At 34.7% G+C, this 10107-nt stretch overlaps 1 protein-coding gene across 1 annotated transcript in view; it reads left to right on the top strand.

Annotated features, from left to right (window-relative positions):
• Positions 1-607: 607 nt before the first annotated feature.
• LOC148830780 (immunoglobulin-like and fibronectin type III domain-containing protein 1) overlaps positions 608-10107 on the top strand; it is a 48411-nt gene continuing 38911 nt past the window's right edge. The window contains exon 1 of the mRNA XM_088922215.1: positions 608-764. The gene's annotated coding sequence lies outside the window, so the exon portion shown is untranslated. The remainder of the gene's footprint in view (positions 765-10107) is intronic.

Below are 10107 nucleotides of genomic sequence, written 5' to 3'. Positions count from 1 at the left end.
TGGAGATTTTGCACTCACAAAGGAAAGTACTGTATATATTTTGGTATTAATTTCTATTTTCATTTTGTTACATGTCATTCCATTTCAAAGACAGAATGTGTTCCCTTTGCTATGTTCATCTTCTAGCTCGTCTCAGACTGCACTACTGCCATATGTACAATATTTGGATCTCTGACTCAACTCTGCCACTCCAAACAGCTGATAAAACAGAACCCTAGACAGAAACCTGCCTGCTGCTGTCATTTCAAATCATAGCTTCTTTACAAGAACCTGCTGAAATTTAATACTTTTAATTGGTTTTGAATTGCCATTGACCATTCATTTAGCTGGTGCTAAACCAGCTCATCAGACAGTTAATCAATATAAAAAACGCATTTTTCAAATAAGTATTTTAGGTAAAGAAAAATGTAACCCTGGGGTTCACCTTAAAAAACAGCCATGGGTGTGATAGACCATCAAAGGGCACTCTGAGTTCTTGGAAGTTAAAAAACCCAGGAATCATTCTCTTGTAATTACCCTCCCTCCCTCCCCCCCCTCACCCCCCTCAGCCCCCTCACCTCTCCTAAATACGAACAGACAGACCTCTCTTCACCACTCATTGGGTCAAAGCACGAGGGAGTTTGCTGGAGAACCACACATATTCTTACTGGATTTATTAACTAGTAGAACAGTGAGGCGGCACACCAATACCAGACCCTGTCAGAAGTCTAGGTCGTAGTGGAGCTGAGCTGAAGTGAGCTGACAGCATTGAAGACAGGGGGCAGGTAAGGCTATATACATATTATCTGCTCCCATATAGTGTAATGTATATGTCTGTAACATACTGTATACGTAATGCAATATACAATTCAATATACAATATACATAGCAAATGTAATATATAAATATTTATCTGACATACAACATATCAATATATGTTATTACATTGCTTATAATGCATATACAGTAAGTACAGTATTGTACTTGTTTCTTCGTTTCTACTTTTCAAGGTACAATATGTTTGTGTGTGACTTTCTAGATTTTTTATTTCAGTTTGTATGCACAAACTGCTAGTCTAATAGTTTTTCACTAGTGCTTCAAGTATTCTTGAAAGAATTGTTTTGTCCAATTTTCATATACAGTAAGTACAGTATACAGAACCTAAGCATATAAAACACTATAAATATTATCATAATGCACTATTACTGCCTAAATTATTGGCTGGATGTTTTTTTTTGTTAGTGCCATCATTAAATTAAAAACAAAATCCTGTTAAGCTTTGAATGTTAATTTTGACTTCATATCAAAAACAACTAAATGACAAATTCAGCTGTGAATATACTTACAACATACTACAGCACATTAAAAAAAATGCTTCAAGGGTTGTGAAAGTGCAACATCACTGGACCTGCAAAGTGTAAAATGCAAAGTGACCTGACATACAGTGTTATATCTCTTATATCTCTTTACTGATTTCAGGAAATCATTACAATGATTACTGTATATTGAAACAGACAATTCTATTATAGAAATCATCATACAGCATGCTTGTATGCCTGAATAGTATTACACCCATTGATGTACACAGATGATGAGGTGACTGGAAACATCACACAGTATCATTTTGAGGAGATGCGTTTCTCAGTTTGAATGTCAGAGCTGTGGTCCTCCAGAGCTGGATGGTGACTTTAGTGAGGTGGCATGATGTCATTGCTATTGAGTTGTAAAACGACTGCTAACTATAGAAGGAAGAGCCTACAGCCTGAGTGTCACGAGAGTGAGGAGATTCCTTGGAGAAGACAGACAAAATTAGAAAGCACAGAGCAGAGCAATCTTCATTTTGTGAAACAAGTAAAATGTTCATATTAAGCTAATCTCATGGGTACTTTCAAATGTTTATTTTAGTGATGCACAATATATTAGAATTAATTTTTCTGCTTTTGGAATCATTATACACAAAATATTTTAAAATCTATCATATGGGAAAGGGGCCTTGTTAAAATTCACTCAGATTTTTCTAAAAATAAGGAATGTGCTACCAAAATGTGTTACTTTTTCCAGGCTGATAAGATATAATTATTTTAGTTTTTACCAGTTATAAAGACATAAAGTTTTGTAGCTTGTGTCACATAGATTTAATTGATAAAAAGCCTATGTAAAAAGCTCTAAAAATTGATCACATTAACATTTTAATTACAAGAATAACAACACACCATACAGTATTCACCCCAGGACCAAAAAATGCATTTGAATTGTTGCTTTCCACTCAAATCTTGAGACCAAGGCTAAGGTTTTGCTAAGTCTTTGAAAGCTGCAGTCCTCTGGTTTCTTTGTCACTTGAACTCTTGACACCGAAACCTGTAAAAGCTGGAACTCAGTACCTGAGGGAACATTGGTATTGCGGACCATGAATGGTCATTTTGGAAAAACATTTTACATAAAAGAGGGTACTCTCTTTATTCACCACTGAAGTGTAGTACCCATTTTGATAACATACTGTACTGTACAATACATCAGCTTCTGTGCCCCACTACTCAGCAGATCAAGTAGAAAAGTGAGAAATTGCTTCACTTAACGGGATTAAGAGGGAACTGCAGGTAAGCAAGATTATGAAATGCAAGGGGATAAATAAAACAATAGCAATTTCAGATTTCCACCCAATCAAACTGCATTCCTTTCATCAGAACGAATCACCCTATTAAAGTGCCCAATGTCTGTGAGTTGTTTTACATGCAGCTTATAAAACACAACGTAATTACTGGTATGCACTGTCAAACAAGTTAAGAAGATTTTGCTTAACAAAATTGTGGTGTTTAAATCTTTGATATAGTGAGGGCGAGCCCTAGTCTTTTGGCGGCCCTAGACAAGATCTTGGAAAGGGGCCACTCCAGAACACGATTTGCACATACAGTACACTACTATTCTTAGCTCCCGACACAACCTTATTTTACTTTAATACAAGAAAACTTGTATTAATTAACTAGCTTTGAAGAACACATGATAAATAACTAACAAACAAGATATAGAAATTGTATATTATCCTTTAGGAGGACAATGTCAATTACCAGTTGCAACTACTGTACAGGATTTCAATTTTAAATCTTTAAACAACATGTACTGTACATAATTTGCAATGCAAGTAAAAGGTCACTTGTAATGTTTCATTACTTGTTAGATATAATGACGATTAATAAAATTGATCATCACAACATTTACTACTTTCCCAAATTAAACGTTCAGCATTATAACAGTCGATGTAGCAGCATTAAGTGTATTAGCAGCTGAAACCATATTGTCATCTTACAGTTAAGATGAGACTCATTTACTACAGTACATTGACAGTAACATAAACACCTGAAGAAGGCTCCACAGCCAAAACGTTGTGTTTTCTTCTCTTTTCAGCATGGAATAAACCTATTACTTGTTCCTTTGCAGCCTAAGTATGCTGACACAGCTACCCACCTGAACTACTACAATATAAACTACTACACTTATATTCACAACTAACGATTATACACTACATTATACAACTAACAGTATTTAACAGCCTAGATTAGAACGGCAGTAACAGCAAAGAGCCACTGGAGGGAATTTTTTGCTCACATGTGAATGCCGATTAATGATGTATTGCACATTAAGGGAGCCCCCTGACAGCCCTGGGGTCCTAAGCAGTTGCCTAGTTTACCTAAGTGTAAAAGCAGATGCCTTTCCTAAAAAGTCCTTATTAATAAAGACATCCTATGGTATTTTGTACCATCTCAGAATTAATCTTTGTTGTTGTGCAAGCAAACACTACTATACATGCATATACCTATAGAAATGAATTTTGTAGTATTCCTAAGTAGACCTCAGAATCATTAAGATCTCTTTGCAACCACATACCTTAGATGCAGGCCAAGCAGATCCTGAAAAGCCATAAAACAATATGGATTTAAATGCAGAAAGCAATTTTCCAATGAAAAAGTTTATTTTCATGCTTTGCTAAACACTTTAATGGAAATTGGTATTACCTAGGGGCTTGATTTTTTCCACTTATAATACTAATAATACTACAGTATTGACATTCTATTAGATTTTATTTTGTATACTGACTGGTCAATCTTTTTTCATAGATTGAAACCTTTTGAAAAACCTTGGATTCGTGAAAGATTAAGGCTGCCTTTTTAGATTTTGATTTGCATGCTACCTATAGTATATAGGTAGATATAGGATCAATTGATTGATGCCCTGACACAGAAGTATTGCTGAATTTAATTAGTAAACAATGCTTGAAAATTAATTACAAATTCATTTAATGTTGTACACAGGTTTTTTTTAAAATATCTGATTTAGTCAATATAGTGCTTTCTAAATTTATTGAAGACCAGTGAGTAGTGTTCAGAATTCCAGGTGCATTCATTTGGTTCAGATGCCATGCCAACACTTCTGTCTAAAACATCAATCCATAACTTTGCCATTAATATGTGTCGATACAACAAATAAAGGCGACAACAGCTGGGGTTGTGTGTGGCTGCAATTAACAGCTGCCTGGGTGATAAAAATGGCTTCCAGTCAGTAAAAAATAGTCCCGATTTAACTTCTTACGGCTTTAATGTGGAGTTAGCTAGTGCTGGTGCCAAGCAAAACAAGTCTTTTTACAAGCTATATGTGTGGGCAGAACCTGTCACAAGCATTTCACAAACAGCAATGGCATGTAAAAGAGAATAAGAAATGCATTTACACATCTCAAAATGAAGACAAATATTTATGAAACATGCTTATGCAGGATTTTGCTCAACAAGGAAAATGCACTTCAAAACTGAATTAATTTGAAGCAAAGTGTGGGCAGGAACAAATCCATTACATTTATCATTTGTCATGATGATACATTATGACTATGATATACCTCTTTGAGAACCTTAATAAATCTGTCTTGTTTCATATTTAAAATTTACTGTATGTCTTCTTTTCTTCATAATGTTTTGTGATATGTTTGGCATTATTTGTCATTAAAGAACTCCTCAGTAATAATATATGTCTTTAGCAATGGAGTAATGCTTTACACTAAAAGTAAAGTGCACTCAGAGCACCTTCAATATTCCTGCTTAAAATAAAATAAATAGGTTTAAAACTAATAGCCTTTTCTTTCTGAACAACGGTGGTAATTGGAAGACCATTTTAAAATTCTAGTTTCCACACATACTGTAAGATTTATATATTAAAAAATAAAAATTAATCTGACGTAACCTTGTAGGCTTAATTGCTATATGTCTTAACATTTCATTAATATGTACTTTTAGTTCAAAGTAATTATATTTTCAATCAACAGAAGAGGTTCATGTAAATCATAAGAAACCCCTCAATCCTGAACCTCATACTGTAGCATCATTTCATGTAAATTATTAGCAATACCCCCATCCATAATTGAGGTTCAGTCTAATATATATGTTATGTATTATAATTACTTTTCACATTTGTAAATTAATAACATCAGTCAAAAATGTTTATTTGCCTTGCATGTCAGTTACCTTGGGTGTCTACTGTGGGTACAAAACTATTCAGTTTTTATTTGATGTAGCACATTTCTCAACAATTTACCACAGAATTATTTCATGGTCAGTAATCACTACAAAAAAATCTCAGTCTAAAGACAAGAATCCTATTTATTTTGTCATGGTAAACAGAAAGGAAATGAGTATACTGCATTCATATTTTTTCAATCAGATCCTTGTGAGCTGAATTGAATACTGACTGGTAATACTGGCACTCATATTATAATATACACATACTGTACAGTATACAGAGAAATTATGAGCATGTCTCTTGTTTGTTGTCCTAGTGCTAGATTTTCTTTTAAGTAGAAATTTGTGTTTTAAACTTTAAGTAGAAAGGTGTGGTTTGTTAAAGATGATACATAAACTATGAATTACCTATCTCCCAGCAATTGATACTGTAGCTAATTCGGCATTTGCTCTATTGGAATCAGGGGCTTGTGACTTTAACTTACAGTGCCTTTTTTGCCTTATTTAGAAAATATCTGAGCTGGTTTGAGGAATCACCAGGTTTGCCTCTGCAAAATGCTGTGTTACTCTATAGGGAAAGGTTTCCATTGCCTGCATTCTAGCCTGTCTTCAGCTGTGCTTTACACTAAATGCCTATCAAGGGCCACATCAGTTAACTTAAATTGTCAGTACATCCATCAGATCAAATGAATCATTAGCATAGAAGATTTTATCTTCTATAACAGAAAATTCTTTCACAAAACTAAAAAAATCCCCAAGTAACTTTATATTGCTATTTGACATTTGAAGAATTTAACCTATGGTGTGATGTGGTGTGGATTGTGCATTTACAATGTATCTTGCTTTATAATAAAATGTTATACACTTTGAAGTATCTTATACTTATATGTAGGTAGGATTATTAATTCCCATTCCTGCTCTTAAGATAAAATAGTACTGTTCTCTAAAAATGCATTATATTGAATTTCTTTTGTGAAATGTATTTGTAACAATTAATTACTGTATTATATTCAACTATACATATACAGTAAATAGGACTACATACCAAGTAGCAAATACATGAAAAATTGCAATTCACTTGGGGGCAAAATAGGAGAAACCACAGAACATTCATCATACCTAATGTATTTATTAATTACAGGAATTTCCCACATATACAATTTCTAGATTTTCTTTTTTTTAATTTGAAAATTAAAGTTATTTTGCATAACCTGAAGTATTATAATTGGTGCTGTGCAGCCAAAATAAAAGAAAAACCTTGGAGAGATCTGTTAGCTCCTGGTTTGTGATACTTTTTCACAGCTCACACTCTTAACTCCCTGTACTCCTTTAAAACCATTATGATGTCTATGTTCATTAAAAAGCACATCAACATGTGACCCACATGCATGGTCTGACTGTCACATGAGAGGGGTTAGAATAATTTGGGAGCTGAATGCTGGGATACTAAAGGTGGAAGGGACATTGTGAGTTTTTGGAACTAAATCAAGAAGTGGATTAGCAGTCTGCAGAGTGCCAGGACTGGGGTGTTAAGTGTATTTTTCTGTATCTTTTAATCATAAATGATTCATGTTACTGTCACAGTGGCAGAGTGGTTATCATTGCTGTCTTGCAGACCTGGGGTGTTGGGTCCAGTTCTGGAGCTGGGTTGCTATCTGCATGCAGTTTGTATGTTCTCCACGTGTTCTTCACATGGGCTACTGCCAGATTAATTGACTTCTAGGAAAATTGCCCTGGTGTGAGTGTGTCTGTGTGTCTGCCTTGCAATGGATTGGTGTACTCTGCCTTGTGCCTGTTGCTTGTCAGGACTGGCTTCATCTCCCTGACAACCCTGAATAAGATGAAGCAGTTAAGAAAATGGATGGATGGACTCAAGTTTTAAATCATTTTATAAAAATGCACATGCTTAGGATAATAAAGGTGTTATAATGTGTTCTTGGAATAAATTTTTACACAATTTAGATGGTAGACTAAACAAACTGGGTTTGACTAGACATGGGCCACAACTACTACAATTTTATAACCCTTTATAAGAGTCTGAAGAAGCTCATCTTTCACTTGATAAACTAACCACTGGATTTCTTGATTGTCATCCAAACCAACAGAAAAACCCATTGGACATTGCATCTTATAGATTTATTATTCTCTTTTGTTTTTTTAGTTTTTCTCTCCTCTGCGCCTACTGGTTTCTAGTTTTAAACTCTAGATGTACATCTATTGGTTAATGATCTGTGTGGCAATTCAATGTATAAAGAACTATACTCGATAAAAAAAATGAATTGAACTTTCAGCTTTGAATGGAAAGTATTAATTTATATATTTTAACAGTTAGTTCAGGTGGGTTGCTGCATCAACATGCATAGCCTGCAAAGGATCAAGTAATAGGTTTATTCCATGCTGAAAAGGGAAGAAAGAAAACACCTGAAGAAGGCTCCACAGCCGAAATATTGTGTTTTCTTTCTCCTCTTTTCAGCATGGAATAAACCTATCACTTGTTCCTTATTTAACAGTTAGTTTTGTGATACAATACACAATGGTTAATTGTTATTGCTGTTGTTATTTGTGCTGTTATTCAGTAAATGTTACTAATATTAGGTTTCCAAAGTCCAGCCTTCATCTATGCAGTAAGACCTGGGCAAAAAGTATAATAATGCAGGTCCAGTATAAACAAAGTGATGCCTTCAGTCCCAAAGATACTTCAGTTACCATGAATCTATTAGGATTCCTATATGCACCATACTGAGTAAACAAAGCTTTGGCAACCAGTTGAACAGCAGAGCAACTGATAGTAGATATGTAGATATAATCGAGATTGAAGCTGTGATCACCCAGTACTGGGTTGGTCAATATAATCTCGATGTCAATATAATCTGAATCCAGGCTCCTGAAAATATTCTGTTCTCCCATCTTAACCAAGGCAATCACCTGAGAGGAGGGCAGAAGGAATACTGCCAAGATTTAGCATAAAATAATAAAAAATGAAATATCACTATGAAGACCTGGGATATTATGCCCCTTAACAAGACTAATAGAGGAAGAATATTTGGGAATAAGCTCAACATGTTGTAACCCAGAGATGTTAAAATTTAAAAACAAAGGGAGAGGATCAAAGTGGGCTCACAATGACCAGATTGCATATATACAGTATGACCAGATATCTCCTGAGATAGTGATTTTGAATACCCCACATTGGTCTTATCAGTAACCTTCAAGTACTGTAGGTGGAAGAAAATCATCCTTGACTTCAAGAGATAACCAATGAATGAATTGCTAATGACTACGTCATTCTAAATGAATTAAAGATTTGTGGACTGTTATGTGATAGCTATATCTTAGAGTACATTTAGTAAGATATTGTACGTACATGTGGTTCCTGGTTACAGTCACAAGTGTTCTTTTGGCTTCAAAACAATCTTATTGCTTTTAGCAGCCTGCAGTGAATGAGGACACAAAGCTGAAAGTGCTATACTGTAACACAGCCATGAGTGGCCTGTGAGTGTGAGTGTCTTGTATAATAGGTATACTTACTACAGTTTTGGCTAAGTGGGAAATTCAAATAGGTTGAAGGAATCCAGCGGCTGATGGTACAGTACAGTACATGCAACGAAGTGAACATGATCATCTAGAACATGCAATGGTAATACATGCAGGAGGGCTGTGTTTTTTACCACTGCAAGGAATAGTGGTATGAGCATGATATTTTGTTTTCCACAATATTAAAGATAACACAAATAAAACACTGAAAAAAGAAATATAACAGCACCTAGCCCTAATGATAGCATGTTTGAGTGAAAAGTTAATTGCAGGCAAGAGCATTTTTTAATTGATGCATATCAACTAAATACTTTTTACCTGTAAGAATGAATGAAAACACCAAACAGTTTTGCAAACAGGTATTACTTACTGTAAATGCTACCTGCAGGTTACGTATACTGTATACTGTAGGAATAAAATTCTCCCTTACTGCAGTACATGTAATATACTGTATGAGCTTGCTGAAAAACTGAACTGAAGAAATAATGGTTTTATCCCATATTTAGCTGTGTTCGTTTTAATACATCACAGTTACAGACCTTCAACAAAATTTGTCTCTTAATTAAATTGTGCTTCTGTTTCCTTACTCAAAGGAATAATTATTTTACATTGATGGACATTCTCATTCCACCCCCTTTGTTTCACTGTAACACCTTTAAACTTGTGCAGTATACTGACTTTACTGCAGTGAGTTTGCACCCATGACAGCTGCCATGTATTGTCATTTTTCCTTTTCAAGTGCTCCTTACCCATTAGAAAAACCTTACCTCCTTTGCAGTAAAGTAGTGTCAAATAGACTTACAGAAAAGTCATCCTGTATAAATAGTTTTGCGTTTTGGAAAATATCAATGATGTACTGTATTGTGGCAGACCATGTTCCAAAATAAATCTCTGCATAACTTGTCAGACACAATTAAGGTGAATTTGAGGCACAGACTTACTTCTAAATGAGACAGATTGCAATCAAGGGTTGTGTGTTTATTTAATTCTAGGACAGACAGGGCTGAGAGGTTTGATACACAGAAGACATCAGAGTGAATTACAAATAAGCTGAGGGAAGTTCTACACTGAAAAATAAAAAAATATATAAAAA

The sequence above is a fragment of the Atractosteus spatula genome, chromosome 7 (genome assembly GCF_055471065.1).
Source record: "Atractosteus spatula isolate fAtrSpa1 chromosome 7, fAtrSpa1.hap1, whole genome shotgun sequence".
Classification (NCBI taxonomy): Eukaryota; Metazoa; Chordata; class Actinopteri; order Semionotiformes; family Lepisosteidae; genus Atractosteus; species Atractosteus spatula.
Note: the sequence above shows the minus strand (reverse complement) of the source record. Positions and strands in the feature narration are given on the sequence as shown.